Source organism: Mastomys coucha, unplaced genomic scaffold, assembly GCF_008632895.1.
Source record: "Mastomys coucha isolate ucsf_1 unplaced genomic scaffold, UCSF_Mcou_1 pScaffold20, whole genome shotgun sequence".
Taxonomy (NCBI): Eukaryota; Metazoa; Chordata; class Mammalia; order Rodentia; family Muridae; genus Mastomys; species Mastomys coucha.
The window spans coordinates 92,986,250-93,010,575 of record NW_022196903.1 but is presented as its reverse complement, the minus strand read 5'-3'; the positions used below and the strand labels follow the sequence as shown (position 1 = coordinate 93,010,575).

The 24,326-nt window shown below is 44.2% G+C and overlaps 1 protein-coding gene across 10 annotated transcripts in view; it reads left to right on the top strand.

Moving 5' to 3' along the window:
• Positions 1-24,326, top strand: part of Foxp1 (forkhead box P1) — a 600,509-nt gene that overhangs the window by 282,178 nt on the left and 294,005 nt on the right. The window lies entirely within an intron of this gene.

Sequence of the window (24,326 nt, the reverse complement as noted above, 5' to 3'; positions counted from 1 at the left end):
TTTTTTTTTTTTTTTTTTTTGGTTTGTGAGTTTGTCTACTTCACAAGTGCTTCAAAATAGGATTGCTTTTTAATGGAAATTTGAACCTTTTTAGGTGCCAGCATGATGACCGTGGAGTTTGTCCAGTTGAGTCTGTGATGTAAGCCCTGGCTGGTTTATGAAATAAGCCCGTAGAGGCCAGCTTCTAGGCTCTTAGCACATTCAGTTGGTAGTCTCCAATCATGAAATGAGAGATCTGCCTTATATGGGCAAGGATAGATTCCACAAAGAATTTGTGTTATTACTTAAGAGTGTGGGGTTCAGAGTCTTGGGGACTCAGCCCTACTCTTTAGCCTTCTGAATTAAAACAGTTGGTTCTAAACTGGTCCCTCCCCTATGGATAATTGAGAGAGGCACTGGGAATTTCCTCATGCCAAGATTTTTAGGGTATCCTTCCTTGTACAGTGCCTGATAAATATTGCTTACCTACTGCCTAGATCCTAGGTAGGTTATCATAGAGATTAATCACTTTTCCATTAAATACAATTTCAAGACACTGAGGGGTGTGTGTGTTTGTGTGTATGCTGGTGCATACGTGTGTGCACCAGCCGTAGCAAGAATGTTAGAGACAGAGAAGAGACACATCCAGACCTTCTGCTCCCTGCCCCATATTTGGGGGAAAAGTTAAAGCCTTGAGTAGAAATGGAATTTGATTTCTAAAGACTAATATTAAAATTTGAAATCATCTTTTTCTCCTGTCCTCACCTGTTTTCAAGAGGAGATGGTATGTGGCCACCCTGAAGGACCCAGCTGTCCTGTCTGTAAATTTAAGTCAGGTCTTAGGTGCATTACAGTCTTATTTTGAGGATGGAGATCATATAGGGCCTTGCCACTGACATCCTGATACTCCTGAATTGAGACAGAAAGAGCTGACTGTAAATTTTCTAAATCCTGAACTTTTGTTTGCAAAAAAAGCTTTCTAGCACTGTTCAGGAGAGTCATTGGCTACAAGCTTATTATGGAGCGGGTGCATACTGAGCACATATCTGGCGGAGCATCGTGGTGCAGAACATTAATCCAGCTTCTAAGGCTAAGGCAGGAGGACTAGGAGGCTGAGTCCGGTTCCTCTCTCAGTAAGTGAATGAATGAATGAATGAATGAATGAAACAAAAACTGAGCAATAAGTTGGTGCCCCTAGAGTAACTTGGGTAGAAATATTTTCATGTTATTCATTCTGTCCAAATGCAGGCGCTAATGCAAGCATGTGTGCAAAAGCCATTCCTATTTGTGAGACCAGAAGGAAGGCTCTTTGTCAGTACTTAGATGTGTTTTGAGGTAGTATAAGATTGGCTTTCTGGACCCACTTGGCAAGAATTGCCTTGACCTTGCCATCAAACAAAGAACTGCGTGGTGGCAACCCTTTCTCCGAAATCCCCACAATCCATCATTTTCAATGAGTGAGCAGGATGCATTCATGAAGCCTCACAGGGCATCTCTTCCTTTTGTCTGTTCAGAGTACGTACAGTTTGATCCGTCTTTACTTATATATGATAATTCAAATCATAAAAGCAACAGTGAGAAGAACATGTGTGTAAGAAAGCAAACACAGCTTTAAAGTCATCCCCAGGGTCCTGGCAATGATCCTTCCAGGAATCTCTTTCGCTGCCTATTTGTCACAGAGGAAACTCAGATGTGGGTGGCTGCTGAATGGTTGAATGGCACCAGGCAAAAGTCACTGGTGCCAAGTGTAACTTCCATAAGGAATTTTTAAAAAGACAATAAAATAACTGATAAATTTTATATTAATAATATATGATTAGTAATATGTAGGCGATATTTTAGACTCATTGTATTTAAGAAAATACAGTACTAAAATTAACTTCCTGTTTCTTTTTACTTATTAAATGTATCTCTGGAACACTTAAAATTATATTTCTGGTTCATGTTATAGTCACTTAGAAATCCATGCAGAGCCGGGTGGTGGTGGTGGCGCACGCCTTTAATCCCAGCACTTGGGAGGCAGAGACAGATGGATTTCTGAGTTCGAGGCCAGCCTGGTCTACGGAGTGAGTTCCAGGACAGCCAGGGCTACTCAGAGAAACCCTGTCTCGAAAAACCAAAAAAAAAAAAAAAAAAAAAAAAAAAAAAAAGAAATCCATGCAGAGTAGAACCCCCAATCTCAATCTGCTTTGCTCCTGTCAGAGCCTCCCAGTAGCATCTGCCAATCAGCAGCATTACTGTTACTGTATTGTGCTGCCCAGATCTGTGGCATCTTAGCCAATCCCACTCTGTTGAATGCTCAGGGTTGGATAGGATGGAGTTGGTGCGGTCACTTTGCAAGCCTGTCTATTTTTAGATTATTTGGACCACATAGAAGCAGGATTGAGACTTGCACCTGTGGAACTCCTTAAGGGATTGTGCTGTGTTTTGTTTACACAGAGGATGTTTGGCATATTCCACATCTTCCGCTCACTCCCTACCAGAGAGCATCCTTACACTTTACTCAGGATAACCAAAAATATCCTCACATGTCACTGGTGTCTGCTGAAAGACAAGCTCACCCAGTTGAAAAAGATTGACTGAGGGTGATTTACCAGAATGGGGAAACACTGGATACAGAATTGTGTGTATTTGAGCCTGATAAATGTACATTGATTGATGTTGCAACTATATATGTATATTACTGAATTATCTCTACAATAGTATTCTACCGCTCAGGAGACTGAAGCAAGCAGATCTCTACATATTTGAGGGCCGCTTGGAGTGCCTGGTCTTTCTGGCTAGCCAGAGCTACATAGTGAGAATCTGTTGCTAATTTAAAAAGTAGGTTTTAAATGTTAGAAATAAAAACGTATATTAGTGAGGTATTTTCTGTGAGACTAGAAACCGTTCATATTTCTGTCTAGAATGCCAGTGACTCTCCTTCAGTGCTACAAGGGCCTCTGAGGATGGTAACTTGCTCATTTAATTGCTAGATAGGGACATATTGGCTCAGAGCTTTCTGATTGATGCATTGCTGAGCTCATAGGCACAGCCTGGGCATTTTGTCTGCGTTCCTAGCATCCCAGGGAGAGATGTTCCATAGTGAGAGTTTGTGCTACGTAAGGTACCTGGAATTCTGTGCCTATGATGGAGGAGGGAGATGGAAAACCCTGGAAAGAAACTTTTCATTACTTTGCTTGTATTTTATCACTAACACTTGTCTCAGATCAAGGAACAGAATAGCACTCGATGGTCCCCAGCCTGGTAGCACAGACCTGTAACCACAGTGACCCTCTTACCTTACCCTCTTACATGTTTGGGATGTATTGTATGTGAGTCAAGGCCAGATTGGCCAGTTTAGGAGACTATCTTTAAAAGCGAGGGTTTTTGGGGGTGGGGTGGGGGGCTGGGAGGGTTGTTGTTAAGCTTAGTGTTAAAGTACTTGCTTAGCCACCATCAATACTGAAAGAATAAAATGTATATGATGAGAATAAGGGTTACTTATTGAAGTTTTGACATATTTTCAGGTCCTGCTGTATACTTTTATGTGTAACTTTGCTTTGCTTTCTGTCTGTCTGTTTCCCCTGTGCTTGGAAGGCACTGCTTTTCCTTGTAGGAAGGGCACTAGTGCAAGACCAGGATGTGGCAGGGCCATGCGTACCATGTGGCCAGAATGGGAAGTAGACAGGCCCTGCGCCACTTTCCTCAGGTGTTTGAGCCTTTTTTTCATGTGATAATTTCTAAGTTCTTTGTAGTGAGCCAAAAAAGACATTCTGGGGCCTTGTATTACCGGTGACTGATCAGCGTTAACTGTGGCTCCTTCGATGACTTTGTGGAATGATGTCCGCTGTTTCCAGAACCTATAGTTGAGGGTTGGTGAGTCTGAGAAGGTTCCATAGCAAAGTAATCTGGAGAAAAGAAGCAGTGTAGAGGAACTACAGGGGATGGACTTGTTCTGTGTTGGTACAGGCTGTGTCATGTTGAACTGAGCACAGGGAGTATAGAGGGTACAAGGGGATGACAGTGATGGTCACAGGCTGAGCTTGTGTGCACGTAATAGAAAGTATGATGGTCATATTTGCATCTTGGGAAGATCATGCTGAAATATTAAATATGCATGGATGGGAAGAGGTTGGGGACCAGCCACCAGATAATTAGTAGGCAGGCCAGGCATCCATTCTCACTATGCAGGTGAGCTTCTTTGCTTCTCTTAACTGTTGCTTTCCAAGCTACCCTGAGACCAGTTCCCTGGCTGGAAGCAGCAAGAACTGCTTGGGGCCTTCTCTTTGGAGCCCGCAGCAAAGGTGACTCCTTCTCCATGTGAGTGCGACTCCATGTGGTGTTGATTCAGGGTACTCACATGGCTGCATTATGCTGACAAGGTAGTCATTGTGGGGAACAATCAGGAGGGTGCATCTGCATGCCTAGCACTTGGGGTTCTCCAGTGTGGTGAACTTTGGGCGAAAGAGGAAGTGGCTAGGCTTCTTCAGGCTAAATTGAGACCTGGCCGTGAACTGCTTTGTACTGCCTCACATTTGTCAAAACTCATCGCGTGGCCAGCCTGTACTCAAGGGCAATAAGAAGTGATTCAACAGGTTGGAGAGAGTCCTTTCTTAGATGCTTCAGTTCTGAGCCTCTTCCCAGCAGCTAGGCTAGTTTCTGCTTGTTCAGGCAGCTGTTCTAGTCTCAGTCATTTTGCAGCTCAGTTTCTCTGAGGGTCTTCTGAGAAACTCAGGTTCCTCCCTCTCAGAGGGACTCTTAGCTAGTATTGCTCACTCTGGTAGGGAGGGGCCTAGCGAATCTGGTCAGTTTCAGGGACTTCCTAAAGTGGGATCTTTCTTAAGGAGTTTCCTGGAGGATGGAATGTTTCAATCTCAGAGGAAACTGTTACACAATATATACATGCTAAGAAAGTGGTTTATCATTGAATTTCATCCTAAGATCTAAAAACAACAAACAAATAACAACAAAAAAAAACATAAGAAGAAAAATAATTTTTTGAGATCATGTCTTCTCATAAGTTTCTCAGGTTGGATTTAAACATGCTGTGTAGCTCAAGAAATACCCAGAATTACAGAATAGATGAGATTGAAGGGCTGCTCTGCTGAAGCTGAGACTACCTACCACCTGATAGATCTGGCTGTGGAAGAATAGCAGGGTTTACCAAGCAGCCCAGTGTTGGAGGCAGCATGTTTCTGCTGCTATGAGCTGGCAAAGTTCAGTTACTTTAGGAGGCTGGATGAGCTTGGAGCAGTATTGCGTCTCATTTGGTACACAATAAGAACTTAGTGCACTGGCCGAATGACTGACAAAGGAAGAGGTCATGACATCCTGGAGAGGTAAAAAGACAGAGCCAGGCTTGTGTGGGTTCAGGACAGGGCCTATTTCACACAGCAGCACCAGCAAATGGGAATACAAGACACATGCACGAGAAACAAAATATGGCCACAACCTAGTGCCTGAGGAAGAAATGGAAGGGTCTGGAGCAGTAAGTTACCAGAGCAGTGGATGACCTGATATGGACCATAGTGTTGCTTATGGGTAGACAAAGGAGGGGAAACCTTTAAGAGATATTTAGAAGTTAAAATTAGGCAGCAGCTTTAGTGGGCAGAGTGGGATCTTTGAAGGTGAGGGGGCTATGGAGAGTGACACTTAGATTTTGTGGTTTGTTGCAATGTTGGGGGAAACCTAGACCCTCATCCATGCTTGCAGATGCTCTGTCACTGACCCGTGTCATAACACCTAGACTGTCTGCCTCTCTAGATGGTGACATCTTTGCTAAGTTAGTTAGGAAAGTCACACTTTGGATTAAGAAGATAATGAGATGTCTTGGGCACATCTCATATTTTTTAGCATAGAACACCATAATATCTGACTTTATGACCGGAAAGTCCAGAGTATCTATATTTTTGCAGTAAAGGTGAGTTTGTAGATGACCCAGTGAACTTCATACATTCTCAGGAAGATTTGTTGCTACTGTCTGTTCTAGAAATTTTTTTTGAAAACCCCTTTGCTGGAGTGCATGGGAAGAAAGTAGTTTAGAAGAAGGAATGCTGGGAAGCAAGCAAGCAAAGCCACTGTTCTCTGGCCTCACAGAGACTGCCTGTGAAAGTAAATGTGCATTTAGTAGAACACTGGTCAGCTCTCCCATTTCATCATTGGCTGTTTTGATGTTAGCCTGCACATATCTCCCAGCCCTTGGCTGGTCCATTGGCGCTGTGTCTACCCATCCTCTGCAAATTAGTTTGGTTTAAGTATAAATTAAAATACCAAAGTTACTATATTATTTAATATTAAAGAATAATTGGACTGAGCAAAATCTGCCTTAAAGCACACCCCCAGGATGTGTTGAAAGTGGGAAAGGACAAAGAGAAAATGAAGAAGGGATAACAAGGGACATGGGGAGAGCATGGGGGACCCGTTTCCCAAGCTATGGGTAGAGCATGTGGGACCAGCCTCCCGAGATACGGCGTGGGATTGCTACCCTGTGGGTCACTGTGGTAACTGGCACACACTGGCTTCTATAGCCTAGCCTGTACCATTAGATGCAGGTTTCTACAGTTTTCTGCTGAGCTTGTAAGATGTGTTATGGCACCAAGCAAGTCAAGAGAAGTCTTTTAGAGATGCTTAGGAGTGGGCCAGAGAGATGGCTCAGCCTGTGCAAGCCCTTTCCATGAAGTGCTGGTGAGCCAGGTTTGAGCCAGGAACCCTGGGGAGGGAATTGACTCCCTCAAGTTGTCCTCTGCTCTCCACATGTGCATCCTACTCCACATGCATATCTCTTCTCTCTTTCACACACAAAATGATGATAAATAATAAAAGTAATAATAAAATAATAATTTTAAAAGAAAGCTGGGCTTGGTGATACATGCCATTAATACCAGCATTTCAGAGGCAGACACAGGCAAATCTCTGAGTTTGAGGCCAGTGCACTAAGTCTACACAGTAAGTACTAGGATAGCCAGGTCCACATAGAGAAACTCTGTCTTAAAAACAAAATAAAACAACAACAACCAAAACCAGAGTCTTGGGAGTTAAAGGGAGCTATTTCTCCTGGGTGTTTGGGTTCTCTAACACTTGACAAAAGGCTGATTTTCTAGAATTGTGCCTTCCTGGGCCTTGCTTTTGTTGTTTGTCCAAGACAACTACCTGTCCACACCACACTATCAAGTGAGTGGGAGTAAAATGGAATCCTAAGCACGGGATAGTCGAAGTGGTAAAATGAGATTGGTTTTCAGTGAGCTATTACTGACTGCATTCACAAGTGCAGTGGGAAGCAGAGGCCTGTCACTGCTAGGATTTACGCCTGCCCTTCTGATCAAAGGCCTAGGTTCAGAATGTAGCTTGCAGTGTAGTGGAAGGCACAAAGAGGTTCCTCAAGTCCGTTGGTAAATTAAGGTCACTCATATCTGCACAATTACACACTGTATACACACACACATGCACACACTCCCTCCCTCCCTTCCTCCCCTCCCTCCCTCCATCCCTCCCCTCCCTCCACCCCTCCCCCCCCCAAGGGAAAATGGGTAACAGTAGTCATTTGGCCCTGGGAAATTGGTGTGTGTTGGGTTCTTCTTCCTGTTCACGCCTCTGTGCTATTTTAGCTTGGACACATGCGAGAGTGTAATCCCATTTAAGAAGAGTTTCAGTGTATCTAAGAACAAACTGTTAATATCCAGAAGGGCAGTATTCTCTGCTGAAATCGATCAGATACTGGTTTTGATGATGTCTCTTTTAAATTCTTGCTTTTAGTAAAAGCGAAAATCAGATAAGATTGCTGATTGATTTCAGAACCCACCGATAAGAAACAGCCCATTCAGCGCAGATCTCCTTCTCTCTCCTCCTCGTGACTCCGACTCTGAGGCTTCCCTCCTGTGATGCTAATTCCTTTTGTGACCTCCATCGGTGTACCGTGAACATATTATACGTGGATGTCCTATAAGATACAGCCTATGCTGGCTTCAGCAAAAAAAGAGACTCTCTGATGACCTAACAGTTCAGTGTAGGTCTGGCTCCACTTAGCCTACGTTCTTATTCTCTTTTGTCTTCTGAGGCAACCCATTTTTGCAAGACTCCCCTCCATGCTGGTCAGGTACTCTGAGGGTAGAGGTAAAGGTTACACATAGCCCCTTGCTCTAGCTTTTCAGGGATGGCCTCCAGTCTTGTACTTCCAAGGCCCTTCCGTATGGACCTTGATGTGATAGCGTGCCCAGAGTGTCGATTCTCCCCTTCGTCTCTTCTGTTTCCTGTCTGCAATGGCATGGGCATTGTGAAACCCAGTGTATCTGTTTTTGTAGTGTTCTAGAGATCTCAGTGACCAGGGTGAGTATCCTTCAGAGCTCTAGGCTGGTAGAGAAGGCAAAGGTGCCAGCAAGGAAGTACTTTGTCCTGTGCAACACTAGACCCAACAGAGTCACAGTAAAGGTCAGCTCTACCTGGGAAAATGAGCAAGAGACTCTCATAGGAAGTGCCACAGAGTTGAGACTTCTCGATAAGGAGTTTCGATTCTATAGCACGTGCCTTAGGAGCTGAGTTAAGCTTTTACAGGAAGAAATATACACCCACAGGCACTTGAATACTTTTTTTCTCGTCTTCAGATGACTTTTTCTCTAGCATCTTCCCTTCCTGTTTGGTAGCCACTACCAAGACTAGACCTTCCAAGGTGATCGCTGACGTCTGCCCAGCAAATGAGCTCAATCTTTCATCCCTCACATGGCACTTATTCGTGGCTCATGTCTCTTGCCCAGTCCTTGTCTGGCTTGCTGTGTGCCCTTCACAGTCCAGGCAGGCCCCATCACATAGCATCAGAAGATGTCTCCCCGGACAGACATTGTCATCAGAAACTTTGTTCCCAGGAAATAATGGAGGCTCTATTTAAGGAGGTCCCAACAGGATGGGTCAGGGGAATATCAGTCCATTGCCCTGCTAGCAGACCGCAGTCCCAGACTCTTGAGCTTGACAAGGGTGCTGGGGCTAGGAGACAGAAGAAAGCAGCTTGATTTATAGCTGAGACGGGCATGAGGAATGGTGATTGCAGGTATTACAGGTTGGTCTTACTTTGTCCTGTGCAACACTAGACTCAAAGGAGTTGTAGTAAAGGGTCAGCTTTGCCTGGGAAAAAAAATCAAATGTGATTACTGTAGTATTAGGGTCAGATGTCACTGTCACCTAGGCAGACATGTAGGAGGGAAGACAGGTGCAGGTGGAGAGAAAATGACCATGTGATTGCCACTTAGACTTGTGCCTTCCCAGAATTTCTTTGCCAATACTTTTTGGAGTCCAAGAAATCATTCCTCATGCAGTGCTGACACTTGAGCTCCTAGGTAGGTCACAGGGACAATCAGGAGTATGTGCAAGCTACCGCTGGGGTCCTTTGTGCACCTAAAATGACTGAGTGGGAGAGAGGGAGGAGGGCTCATGGGTAGGAGTGAGGCTTGTATCTGTATCACTGGGAAAGAAGGAGGCCCCTCTGGGGACAGTGTAAGGCAGTGTCCTTTCAACATGTCTGTGTCTTCCAGCCCAGGTAGACCAGGGCTCCGATGTCCTTGTCTTCAGGTCAGAAATTAAGTTAGACCTCAGTCTTTCTGAAGCGGATTATACCTCTAAAGCAGTGGTTCCCAACCCAGGGTCAAGATCCCCCAAAGGGTTTGCATATCAGAAGTATTGTATATCAGATATTTACATTGCAGGTTATAACAGTAACAAAATTACAATTACGAAGCAGCAGTGAAAATAATTTTATGGTCGAAGGTCACCGTAACATGAGGAACCATATTAAACAGTCATATTATTGGGAAAGGTAAGAACCACTACTCTAAAGGCTTCAGTTGAAACATGGAGAAGAATTTTGCAAGACCCAAGGATTTCTAACTCCAGTCAGAAAAGGGAAGCCAATCAGGTGATCCTTCAGGGAGGACCAGAGCCCTTGATCCCAGGCAGTCACCAGAAGTAGATGGTGTCAGGGTCCTCTCTTTCTAACATAACAATTTGACTTCAGGTCATGAAAACCACAATCAGAATGGACTGAGAGAGACATTTCTCTTTTCTCACAGAGACTTACAGCCTGTGAGAAGAAATGTAACTGCAAGATACAGGCATGGAAGTGTTCAGGTCTCTGCTGTTACAGCTGAGGCTCCTATCTCTTGACTGTGCCCGCTCAGTATTCAATGTGGGATTAGTTCTGGCACTCCCCACACCCATACACAAATCTAAGCATGCTCGCATGTGGTGTTTGTAACCTACAGCACAATCCTCTTATGTGCCGTAAGTTGTCTCTAGCCCGAGTAGCACATTTTACAATACAAGGCTGTACAAACATCTGTCCTACTGTATTTTTAGGGGATAAGGATCAGAAAAGAGCAAATGTGTGTTCACTACAGATACATTTTCTTCTCAAATATTTTTGGCTTAAGGACTCTGTTGATAGGGCTCAAAACTATGGTAAGGATTAGACTGTTTTGGCTCACTGTTGCTGTAGCTAGCAACATGTACAGAGCCCTACATGGACTGTAAAGTTGACCTGCCTTACTGCAGGCAGAGTGAAAACTATGTACAGTTTTCTATTTTCATTGTTGTGTAGACTTCTCCAGCATCCTGTTCATCTTGTGCTGTACATTTTGGTGGGGTTAGTTATCCTCCTCATTCATTCTGCATGTGTTGAACACTGCCTTGTCCACGGGTTTTCTTTTGGGAAGGTGGTTATGCCTCATTTTAAAGTCACCCTAAAAATCCCACCGAATGGAGCTGCCCTCTATGAATCTTTTGCGTTCCCGACTTAGACGGTGGGATGGGTACTTTGTGATTGATCGCTTCTCTGTGGAGACCTAGATGCTTTTATGAGCACAAGAATGGTGTGTTACGTCCGTTCTTCTCTCCTGCCAGCAGTGTGCACATAGTGGGTCTTGCCTCGGGGCCAGAACTTTCTGTAAACATCAGTTGTAACAATTCTGCCACTCTGCCCTAGCAGTAAGAGTGCTTTGGGCCCGAGCCTGTTGCAGACACATCCACCTGTGTGCATTTCCTATTAGCTTTTTCTTCTTTGTCTCTCTGTTTTTTCAGTATGTGGCCAGGCTCTGTTACTCTGGGCAAAGCAGCAGGCATCTTCAGTGACTAGAATGCTATACCCACATGTGGAGCGTAGCCCAGGAGATAACCACATGTACCAGTGATGGGTCAGTAGATTCTATTACCTGCGGGGTTCTCTGATCAAAGGGATTAAGCTTTCTTGATATGTTCAAAAATAGTATATTTGGGCTAACCTCTGGGCTGCGTGAAGAGGTGTTTTTGATATCTGTCTAGATGGAGAGCTTTGGGTTATTCCCTCCCCCCCCCTTCTTTTTCAGAAGTTCCAGGATTAGAATACATTTTCTCTTCAGTTCCTATTTTCAAGGGGTCACCCAGGAGTTGTGGGCAGTATTTTCTTTTTCAAATAGAGTCAAATTAGCTTCCTGAACTCTTTCAGAAGTACTTGTCCCTTCTTCCTGTCCTGTTGCCTACATTCATATTTGCCTAGAGAAGATTCCAAGACGTGCTGCTGATGCAGAGAGGCGTTTAAATAGGTGGGCGCAGCAGAACTGCTTCAGAGCATACGCTTGGGCTGTAACTTGCCTTAATGGCATAATAATTGACTCTTTTTTAAAACCCCTATCACTTTAAAGTACCTTACATACTTCAGCAAGAGCCCTAAATGTACATGACAAAACAGGAGAATGTAGCAAGCACCTCTGCAGTGTGCCCACCTCCTCTTGGTATATTCCCAAATGATCTGTTGGGAGATAATTTCTGCTTCATGTTAACCAAGAACCTCTGGGTCATCACACACTGGTCCCGCTCCTCGAAGAGGCCGTGTCTCCAGATAAAACTCTCTCTTATTTAAGATGGAATTTCTGTGCATTTTAAGTACAAATCCTTTGCATGATACTTTTCATGCTTATTTTGTTTTCCTCTTGGGTATAAATCTTTATTTGGTGCCTTCTCTCTTTTGTGGTGGGATTGACTTCTTGGGGCGAATGAGAATTTTGGAGGTAATTAAACCCCATTTCCGATATGCTTTTACACTTGCCCGGCCCCAGTGACACAGATTTAAAAAAGAAATGGTTTTGGCATCTCGCATGTGGTGCTGTGGTCTGCCTTGTCTTAGAGGCACATCAGTTTTGCGCATCAATATTAACAATTCAAACACCCTGAAATGCTAATAGCACTAGTAAGCTTTTAATTCCATGGAATTTATTGCTCGCTGTATTTCCATGAATTTATAACGCTTTGATTCTTAAGAGCCCCATTTAATCAGTTTTGCCTGGCACCGCACATAATAAACAACTTGCTGGTGAAAAAGTGCCACTTGGGGGAGGCTGCTAACAATGAAGTTAAATGCTTCTGCCACTAGCAGTTTCTGTGCCGTATTTTTCATGAGCTGTAATGTACTTTGCTGGCTGCGGAGCGGTGGTTAAACACAGCAACAAAACCGAGCCCACTCCGACACTCTGAGCTCAGGCTCCGATAGGTGTCTCTGCAAAAAGCACACGAGAAATCTATGCTTTTAGCCCTTTTTTCCCCCTTCGTAGTCTCCCTTCTCCTTTCGCTTAATGGCTTCTAATACTTTTTCATTATCTTTACCTTAATCTTTTAGTGTATGATTTATGGACTAGATTGGAGAGTGATATTAGTGGGCAAAAACAGTCATTAGAGGCTGTTAAGGAACATTTGTTGTTTATTTGGCGGCCTGTCTATAAAAGTACACATGATGGCCCTAATAGCAAAATATCAAATTATCAAGTGCTTTAAAGCAGAAAATGTCATTTGTTTCTCAAAACTGCACCAACTTTATATAATTGCCCTTTTAATTATCCCTAGTGGCCCATGAAATTTGCAAAATAGAGCATCAAAGGTTTGATTTACTTACATGTTGCACTTTGGCGGGATTCTTAATGAATATTGTTTAGCCCTAATGCTGGGCTGAAATTTGTTTATGGTGAGGAATGGACTGCCAGGGTTGGGGGCGGGGGGGATAGTCATAAAACACCATCAAGGGGTTTTTTTCTGAGGATGAAGCAAAATGGCTATATTCTTGGACCTAACATTTTGAAAAATCCTTTTTATGATGGAATTTTATTACTAATTCCGCTCTAAATGAATAGTTGGTAAGGGTGCTGCCCTCCTCCCTTTCCCCTGCTTAAATAAGCATCCTTGCCATTGCTTTCCTGGGAACTGGGACTAGTCATTTGTTTGTTTCCTGGCAGTTTCCCATCTGGGTCACCTGGTTCTTCAGAATTGGAGTCTCCAAGCTGACGTCCTGAGCAGGGTCTCTAAAAGCCTTAGGGCTGTCTTGGCGCATGCTTTCTACCTCTCTGCAGACCTGTGGGCTAGTTTCAGGCTGGGAGTCTCCTAGCATCCCCAGAGCTGAGCAGGCAGCCTGCATGTGAGGATTCCTGGAATCGTCCCCTGCTGCCTTCCTAGAAGTTTCTGTGAGCACTATCGTCTGTTGTGAAGAGAGCAAGAGCTCTCTCTGAGTCTCTGTGAACCCAGGAGGGTGCTTCTGGATGAGACGGCTGGGGAATGAGTGTCCATCCCTCTGCCTCTGGTTACTGTCCTAGATATTTGTCTTCCTTCCTCTGAGGTGAAATGTGGGGCTACACCTTGGTTGATGAGAGAGGCGGTGATACAGGCTGGTGATAGCAAGACCCTGGGCTTGATTGCAGGCTGGCTCACCCGGTACAGGAAGCGCACTGCTTCTTGCTGATAGAAATATTCAATAATCCTGGGCTGGAGGTGGCTGCTGTGGAACATCACTTGTTCAGCACCTCGGGGTTGACAGGACACCACTGATAACCACCCGTTGGGTGTGGCATGCCTCCTTGCATTTTCCCGGTCCTGTGATGAGAATGTTAGGAGGGACAGAATCAAGGGACTGACAAAAGTCCTTAAGATTACCTCTCTCATTTCCCTTTATCTACCTGCCCTGTCACTCCTCGGAAGGGGCAGAAGTGACTTGTCTCCACAAAACCCTGTTGGCTGTTGCCTGGTAACTTGTTCCTTTCATAGATGTTACAAAGATTGTTTCCACTCACCATCTCCACTCGGTCCCGAGCTCATCGAGCTTTGAGGATTTCCTCATTACACCCCTGGTCCTTTGTTCCCGCTCCTTTGAGGTTTACAGTCTCCCTTGGGAGCTCTGGAATCACATTTGTCAAGTCTGAGGTACCTTGGGACACTGGGGCTCAGTCTTCACCATGTGACTGCACCTGACATTGACAATTATTTTCCTCCTCTTTCGCCTGAGAACAATTTCAAAGCTGAAATAACTTAAAAATCATTAACAAAGGGATGGTTTTAGCAGTTCTGGAGCCCTGTCTAGCAGAAGTGATAGTATTTGCCTGGTTCAGCCCCTTTTGTCTTACATAATTTTGCGGAACTACATCCCCACCCTTTCCCAGTGTCTTTCCCAAGTTGTGTTTCTGAGTTTTCACTACAAGACCCTGCCCTTCTTGCTACAGTAGTTCCTTCTTTAGCCCTCTACATCAGCAGAGTGATTCCTGCCCACCTGCCATTTTCATTTCCCATGAGCACAGTCACAGACAGAGAGATAATGAAGTGCTCAGATGCTACCTGCTGCTCAGTGTCTTCATGTGGCCACTGTGGTGCCTCAAGATCTCTCAGACCCCTGAATTCTTCCTTAGGGTTTTATTTTCTGCTTTGTTTTTGCATTTTCTTCCATCGGAACCAACTATGTCTCCTCTGGTATCAAATCTTTCTCCTTTTTCACATCCACCAGTGAAAAGAAGACCACTCAGAAGTTAGACAACCCAAGTTATTTCCAGTTCTTCCAGGCTTGGGACTCATGAAGGTACAATGTAAAGACAAAACTTACTGATAAAATTTACATCGCTTTTTTGATGTTTAATTGAAGTAGGCTAATGTTTTCATGCCTCCCCCCCCATACAGTGTTGTATGATAACATGACTCACTACCCTTTTTATATGAATATATGTCTGTTTGTATGTATGTGGGTATGCATGTGTGTATCTGAGGGCCAAAATCAATCTTGGATGTTGTGTCTCAGTTGCCACACATGCTATGCTAACCTGGCCAGTGAGGCCCAGGGAATCCACCTGTCCCTGCCTCCTCAGCCTTCGTCTTTCAAATGTACACTATTAAATCTGCTTTTTGGGGGTTTCCTTGGTTGGATTTTATGGCATATGCCTCTTAAGGCAAGCCCTTTGCAGATGGAGCTTCCTTCGAGCCCTACTTACTGTTACTTGGGATGTATCCATGGTTATGAGTCCTTGGGTTAGCTCTTCAGCTGCAAATTCTGTGATGGAGAATTTGGTTTAATCCTACCATTGTAAACCTGCAGCTACAGGTTAATTTTGATTTGGAAAGGGCCAAAATTGTGACATATTCCAAAACTCCCATTGTTGTGGGTAACAGGTTAATAATGAGTTTCATTCCCATTCCTAAGGCTGCCATATTTCCAGGCATCTTCTCTCTGCCTTAGACTATATATCCTGCAACAAATTCCCCCGTGTACAACATGAACATACCAGATGTTGGTCCCAGAACTGGGCATTACCTTTGAACTCTGTGCTTAGATAGCTGGAGATGAAACTGGAGTCCTTTGTTCTCTGTGACCTTTTGCACTTGAGGGCTTGTCCTTTACTTCTGGGACCCCCCTGTTTCCCAGGAAAGAGGGGAATGCATTCCTTCCTTTTGATGCCTAAACTGGCACCGTGGTTTCTGGCTTTCCTCCCCTTCTATGGTTCTGATGAGGGTGGTCTTCTGATGTTTGCCACCTTGTTCAGTGCTCTCATTCTTCCTGTGGCTCCAGCTCCTGGGTGCCTAGTTCCTATACTGTATATCATATCATTTGTAAGCTCATAGGCTACTGGGCCCATAGATGGCCTGGGAAGCCTGAGCCTATTCCTGACCTGCTGTGTCTCATGTTTTCCATTATGTCTCTTTGTGTGTGAGAGAGATATAATATACCCAGACATCTAGTCTAGAGGCATGGCCAGCTTGTCTCCTTCCTGACTTCTCTTGCAGGATGGAGTTTTCTCTCTGGATCCAAGGCTTGGGAGGTGAAATAATAGAAGTAGCTTTGTCCCATCTGGTCATGAGATTCCTTCAGGGTTTATTAATGGAGACTTTGGAACTCAGCTCCATCCTGTGTTTTTCTCTTCTGTCTTTTTTGACATGGGACAGTCAGAATCCTCACGACTTGTGCTTCAGCTCCCGCCTCTGATTTCTCATTGGATCCCTTGTGGCGAGGCCTGGCATGGCACCCAGCATTCAGGAAGACTGGCTCTTGTTGCTTTCCTTCAATGCTGTTGATAGACCCAAGGTAAATAGGGAAGTTTCTTGAGAGTAAGATAAGAAGGGAGGATTTGTTTCTTCTTTCTGTCTCCATCACCAGTTCCTGTCACATGCCTGGAGCTTCCATTTTACAGGGCAGAGGTGGGCTTGCTGTGAGGCTTAAAGAGGAAGCTTTGGGATATGTAAGCATGCCAGCTCTAGAATCTAGTGAGCTATGCCAGGTATGGTAGCACCCACCTAGAATAGCCTTTGGTAGGAGGACCTCAAGTTCAAGGCCAGTTTGGATGACATCAACATTCATGGTCCCTCATGCCTGAATCCAATGGCCCGCATCTGCAACTAACTGGCTTGGTACTTTTCTAACTCTGTAATCTTGTGCAAGCAACCTGCCTTGGGACCCTTCTTCCTCATCTGGAAAATAGGGACATCATAGCCACTTAAAAAAAGGTTACTGTGAGAATGAAATTCAGCAGTGGATATAAAATCAATAGAACAGAGCATCGCTCACAGCGAGCACTCAACAAATGGTAGGGTTGTTTTTTATAGTCCTCAGAGTTCCGAATAAAATACAGTTATCAATCATACGGTTCTGCAGCTCCCGCTTCTCCCCCTGCATCACAGAGAAATAGCTACAGAATCAGCAGCTCGGTGCTTTGAAATCCAGAGCTGATGGCTTTGACAGGAGTAAAGGGAACATCCCTGTCCCGTCAGTACGATGTGCAGCCCCACAGCCCAACTGGGATGAGGGACAGCTGCCAAAGCAATTAGGGAATCCAGTCAGATCCTCAGCAGGCCTTGCTGCTGGGGCTCCTCAGCTTCAGCTTTGTGCATGTCGCTGTCCCTGGCTCTCCAGGCCTCCTGTCAAGCCTTTTCTGGGTCTTGCGTTTCTCATCCTCATTTGACTGAGCTTTGGAATTAGGAATTTCACATTTGTTGGCAGTTTACCATAAATACTTCATGGGCCCTGGGAATTGATGTGTTTTGAAAAAACATCATCTTTGCTTAGCTTTCCAGTCCAGGGCAGGTCTCCAAACATTAAGTATCCATGATAAGGCTGTGAGCATTGGGGGCAGGGGTCTGATCTTGTGTTCCCAACGTAAAATGACTAAACATTTTACTCTTCATTGCTTGTAGATGCACAAATGCCTCCATGTATAGAACTCTTCTAGATTTATAAATTGAAGTCATCTGGAAATATTGAATTCACCAAACAAGATTCTTCTGGGTTTGTTAGTTTTCTGATTAGTGTGACCAAAATCCCCAAGAGGAAAAACCTATTTGGGCTCATGGTTTCCAAGAGTGTGGCTCATAGTTGCTTGGCTTCATGTACTTAGCCAGGGCATCATTATTGTAGACGTGCATGGTGCAGGAGTCTGTCTGTCTGTCTGTCTGTCTGTCTCCTTCCTTCCAAAAGATTTATTTATTTATTTTATATGTGTGAGTACAGTACCACTGTCTTCAGACACACAAGAAGAAGGCATCTAATCCTATTCCAGATGGTTATGAGCCAACATGTGGTTTCTGGGAATTGAACTCTGGATCTAGGGAAGAGCAGTCAGTGCTCTTAACACCATCTCTTCAGTCCTCACTAGTTTCTTTACCTCATAGTAGAAAGAAAGGAGGGAGGGAGGGAGGAAGAGAGAGAGAGAGAGAGGAGAGAGAGAGAGAGAGAGGAGAGAGAGAGAGAGAGAGAGAGAGAGAGAGAGAGAGAGAGAGAGAGAGAGAGAGAGAGAGAGAGAGAAAGAGACTAAGCAATTGCTACAGACCTGCCTTCAGTGGCCTACTTCCTCTAAGTGTCTAGCTTCTAAACATTCTAGAACAGTCTCATATAACATCATTTGTCAGGGACCAAGCTTCCAACACGTTTTTGCATTGGGTAGAAGGCACTTGATTTCTAAACCATAGCAGGCATCTTCCTAGATGCTGGGTCTCCTTTGAATATGACCAGCCATGATTATGTGATAGTTTGGTCATGGCCACGTGGGGAGACTCAGTCTGCACCCAGGAATAGCTTCTGTGTGATAAAGTTGGGAAGCGGGACAGTGGGAGAGACTTTATGTAAGGGCACAGGTAAGCATCACACTTTAGGAGACAACCTCTCACACTCCTCCAGGTTGGATTAGGTCCCTGGTCGAATGTTTAGATAGTGGCATGTATTTTCCTCTACCGTTAGGACTGATTATTTTTGAAGCTTCTCTGTTCTTGTGTGACTCTCCACAGAATTTGTAAGTTTCTCAAAGGTCAGGTTCTATATCCACTCCTGAATGTCATCTAGCACATCCCAGAGCATCTGGTACCTGTAGGAGTTGATATTAATATTTGATAACACTTACTGGGAAGAAAAATTAAACATTTTTATTCTTTTTTTTTCTTTTATGTTTTCAGTTATACATGTCCTCTATGGACATGTCCATAGTTGCATGTGCTTTTGGGGACCAGAGGCTAGTGGCCTTGAGGTGCCACCCACCTTGTGTTTTGAGATGGACCAAGGATCTGTTTGCCTCTGCTTCTGCCTCCCAACTGCTGGAATTACAAGCATTCACTAGTATAGTTGGCTTTTTTTTTTTTACAGGAACTTTTAGCATCAAGCTCATGTCCTCTTATTTGGAAGGCTGGCCCTATTGCAGTGGAACTGTCTCCTTAGCTCCTTTGCCCTTTGCCTGTAGGACATTTCCAGGAAGAGCTGCATTTTAGTATGGAGTTTGCCCTCATTGATCTGACTATAATGATTTAATATAAAGAATGCAGATTTCTGTTTCATTGTGGATAGGGTAGTAAAAATGGGACTGATAGTGACTCTTTCAGGCATCAGGGCTATCTATCTATCTACTTATCTATCTATCTATCTATCTATCTATCTATACACACATATATGAATATGTATATTCATATATATATATATGAATATATATATTTCCTGTCTCAATTGTCCAGCTATGCTTTGGGGGCACACAAACAACTACAGATTATGGTAACATAAATAGCATGGCTGTTTTTATTTTATGTCTTGAAAATGCACTCCAGGCTTGACTCCTGATAGTGTGTCTTTCATAGCTATACCATTTGGAAGGGGGTATTCTGGAACACTGTCTTCCAGGCCAACTTGTCAAGTGGTCTCTTCTGAAGGATGATTGGCCACAGGAGACTTGGACAAGATTAATTCTTTTATAATTAATTAATTAATAGATTAATATAGCTCATTAATTTTCTGCTCTGGAGATAGGAGGGACTCATGAAGTCTTGCTCTCCCCAAGGTTTTATAGACAGTTAATGGTTGCTAGGGGGTGGGGCTCTTAAGGCCACTCCCCTCCCCGTGGTTTTATAGACAGTTAATGTTTGCTGCACTGAAGGGTTCATGAATTGCCCATCCCTCCTCTGGGGATTTCTAGGCAGTTAACAGCTGCAGCATAGGACAAAGATGTTTTCCACAGGTGTCTAGCCCTCTCTGAATTGCCACTGCCTCCGTAAGCCCAGTAAAACTTACTGACTCATGGAGCTACCTGAGATGGAGTCATAGCTTTGTTTCTGTTGTCAATGGCTTAGACATTTTTATCCTCTTCAGACACTGGGCTTTATCTTGGATGTTGTCCACACACCACCTTTAAGTTGTGATTTTTGTTTTCATGGTCTCAAAGTGGCCCCTTGTCTATCACAACATCAAAGGTGCCTTCTAGGTAGGGGAGAGGTGAAAGAACAAAGAATGAAGGGTAAAGGGGCTTCTCTCCAGATTTTGCTTCATTCTTTAAACAAAATGGACTTCACTAAATATGTCTTCAAAACTACACAAGGGTGCCCTTCCCATTGGTGTCTGTTTATATTTCATTAGCCATGAATGTGTGGCAGCACTGTGACCAAGCCCTGGGCTGCCAATGTTTTAGTAGTGCTCACTGTTACCCAAGCAGAATTGGGTTTGGTGGGGAGGCAAGCTTGACAGTCTTCTGTCTACCAAGACTTCTCAGTTGGTGTTCATTGCATTATATATCCAGCGAGAATGGTACTTGGTAAGTAACTTTTCTACATTTAATTTCATTTGTGAGCACTCTTTCCATGACTTTGACCTCACATTTCTCACCTTTAAAATGAAAATAAGTAGCATTTATTTGTGGAGCCTGTGAGAGAGGAAAGCACCGCTTAGAAAGATGTGTGAACCCTTTGGTTCTGTCAGCATCCAGCATGTGGGGAATGCTCCTTCATTTGGTACATGCCTTCTTATGTTCCAGTGATGGTTTCATTTCCACTTGATCTTTCTAATAGATAAGTGTTTATTCAAAGTAGAAGAAGGGGAAGCTCTGGGACTAATCCAAACTGTGAGGGAAGAGAGGAAGCATTTTCTTTGTAGACGTGATCACTCTGTAATACTTTGGACATTTACAAATGGACCCCAGCCCTAAGTTTGAGGTACGCAACAATGCAGCAATATAGTATTGGGAACCAGCCTCACAAACGCTATGCCGGATCCTCCCAGCAGCTATTGGAATTTCCAGCTATCCCGTTCTGTAAGCCATTTTATTATTCTGTTTTCATTTATAAGTCTGTGCAAAGCCCTGGGTTGATATTATACTAGACAGAGATGCTGGCTAGCAAAAGGTGGTGTCACGTCTTGTAGAGACTAGAGCATCAAACATTCTGTTTCTTGACTTAGAGAGCAGTCTATAGAGAGAAGTTTTCCTGGACTGCAGGTAATGGAAAATACTGGTTGAGGTACTCTTGACTAAGATATTCTATATGTGGGAGGGGTTTGTGTGCATGTGAGTGCATGTGTGTCTGGATCATATGTATGTATGTAATGATGTGTGTAGTGTCTTGTGTGTGTGTGTATCTTTGTGTTAATATGAATGTGGGTATTTGGGAGGTGTGGATGTGGTTATGTGAACATACTAATAATGCTCAGGCATGCGTGTGCATTTGTGTGTGCAAGCCAGAAGGTGATATTTTCTGATGAGCACTTACGTTTTGAGTCAGGGTCGAATGGAACTCAATGATTTGGGTTAGACTGACGGACCAGTGTGCTCCAGCGATTCTCTTGCCTCTAGTCCCCAGCACTGAGATGATAGGTGCACACTTATCACACCCCGCTCTTCCCAAGGGGCCTGGTGATCAGAGCCCATGCCTTCATGTAGGTTCAGCCACTTACAGGCTGAGCTGCCTCAGCAGCCTCAAGTGCCCCTGATTCTAAATGAATGTCTTCTGGTGTCCCCAGGTCTCCTCCAGCCCCCAGAGGAGACGTCCTTCCTCAAGTTCATCAGCTGTCTTTGGCAACTGTTTGCCAAGATTAGTCATTTTGCAAATGGTGTCTTGTAGCCACCCCCAAGAGGCAAGCTCGAGGTCTGCTGGATTAGGTCAGGAGAGAAACATTATCACTGCGAAAACAAGCAGGAGGTTTATTTCTACAACCAGTTGCTGTGGTAGAGTAACCATCTAAGTGTCATTTTCAAAAAGCAAAAGGCAAGCCTCAAATTAGCAGAGAGCCCCAGCGGAAATCTCTTCTCCAAATCCATTACGCAGGAGATGAGCTGGGTAAACACAGAGACTCTCCCATTTAGACTCTGACCCTCACTCAGCAAGGGGAGTGATTTGTTTCCCACGTTGGTTCCGTGCCCACCTTTTTTCGAACCTTTTAATTTAAAAGAGACATTGATTAATGACGCTTTTGATCCACTGAAATTTTTTTTTTTTAAAGAGCAGCCTCATTCTTTTCTACATAAATTTCATGTTGAAAATAAACCATGGGTAGAAAAATGATGATGCTTATTTATTTCTAGGGGTGTTAGGCCTTTACTCCCTCCCCCCACTCTCTGAGGAGTGGGTGTCCTGGCCTTGATGGCCAGGGGGCCACTGGGATCTTGTCTTTTTCATGTCACGTCTGGCACATCGTATGCCAGTTGTCATATGAGGAAATGGATGAATGATTTGGTAAATACTGAATAAGTATCATGAATGGAGATTATTCTTCAAGAGGGTGTTTCTGATGCCATTTGCATGTCTTGTTATTGTTGGTGGATGGCTAGGGTACGGCCTATGATGATTGGCCTTGTTTGATTTTGAGGTGATAGTTATAAGGTCATCCATAGTGAAAGACCTGTTTGCTTCAACCCCATGATGGTAACCATAGAGTGAGTGGTGTCCCTGTCAGGGAGATGAGCCTGCCAAGGCCCAACAGTCACTTCATGTAGTCTGTGAAGGTTTTCACTGTTGTCATCGCTAAGTAGACGAAGACTAGCAGAACCCCACAGTTGGCTTCCCAGCTATCTCAGCCTTCTCAGCAGCCTCAAGTACCCCTGAGAGTGGGACTCTCCCAAAGTCCTAGAGAGAGCGACCTTGTCTCAGAAAACCAAGCGAAAAGCTCCTGTGGAACAACCCAGAAGTCTGCTCTCTGGCCTTCACATGTGCACGTGTCTGGTCCTCTACCCCTGTGTGCCTGCATACATACAAACACATTATATACCCACAAGGGACATTATTTACACCCATGTCTTAAAATGGAATGGAGTCTACAACTCACAATGCTTTAAGATCATTAGATGCGTCTCCAGCAGCTTGGCAGGGGGCATCAGAGTGAGGCCCGATAGTATGATAGTATTATCCGTATCCCTGGAAGTTGGAAGTCTGTGACTGGTTCTTTTTGTCTTACTTTAACATGCTCTATGAGTCCTGCTTAGCTTCAGGGGGCAGGACCAAAGAGGCCTCCCACAGGAGGACCTGCCCTGACAGTTCAGCAGATCCCAGACTTGATCGGCAGCATGTGATCAGGAGCAGGGTATTTGATGCAGAACTCAAAAGACAGGCCATTTCATTTTTAATCGAGTTGTTCTGTGTCCTTTAATAACACGAGAGGTGGTGGGTTGCTCACATGGATCTTCTTGAAGGTCCAGTCTCTCCTTTCCCTTCCACTTTTAGACCCATTTGGTCAGCTGCCTTCACTGCCATTCTCTAGGGTACATTTCTGTGAGTTCATGTGACCTAGACAGATATTCTGTGTAAGTCCTTAGGACATGGTGCCTTCTTGCTCATGGCTCAGTGTGAAAATAAATCCAAGAAGTCATGGAGGTAAATATGTCACTTCTAAGCCGGGCAATGGTGATGCACACCTTTAATCCCAGCACTTGGGAGGCAGAGGCAGGCGGATTTCTGAGTTCGAGGCCAGCCTGGTCTACAGAGTGAGTTCAGGACAGCTAGGACTACACAGAGAAACCCTGTCTCGAAAAACAAACAAACAAACAAACAAAGTCACTTCTAGACACTGTACTTCCTGCTTTATAACTATGTCTGCATGTCATCCTTCCAGGGTGGCCCCAGTTGTCTTTTCTCTCTCTCTCTCTCTCTCTCTCTCTCTCTCTCTCTCTCTCTCTCTCTCTCTCCTCTCTCTGTCTCTGTCTTTCATAGCGTCTATGTTTCTGTTCTTTGCATGAGCTTCACTTTGCGATTAAGTCTTTGGTTCATCCAAATTACAAGTTACTGAAATTGGTCCAAGTATGATACAGAGATATTTAAATCATTGGCTTCTCACAAAGAATTTGGGAAAGAGGAAGGCTAACTAGATTTCACCATGAATCCTAGCATGTCCAAAAATTGACAAAAGTAAGCCATCCTGTAAATTCTTTAACAAAACATAGCCAAGAGGGCCCTCTGCTTAAGACTGAACAAACATGGGGTTAGAGAGTTGGCTCAACAGAGACGAGCTTGCTGTTCTCCTAGAGGACCCTAGTTTGGTTCCCAGTACCCACATCAGCTCACAGCCTCCTGTAACTTAAGTCACTGCCGATCTGAGACTCTTCTAGTCTCTGTGGGTACCTGCTCCCATATGACTCACACACCATACTCAGCTACAGACACATAAAAATAAATAAATAATCTATTTTAAAGCTGAGCAGCCATAGTGTTCTCCTTTGCAGCTCTTTGTCCATCCCTGCTCACCTTTCCTGATAGGTGGAATTTCTGGATACGTGGGAATGTTAGTGATTATCTCTCCACTCTGCTTCTCCACCTTGTCCTTCACCTCCTTTCCCTATGAGTGACATCCTGAGCCACCTATCCAGCACAGCTTCTTGTGATGTGGC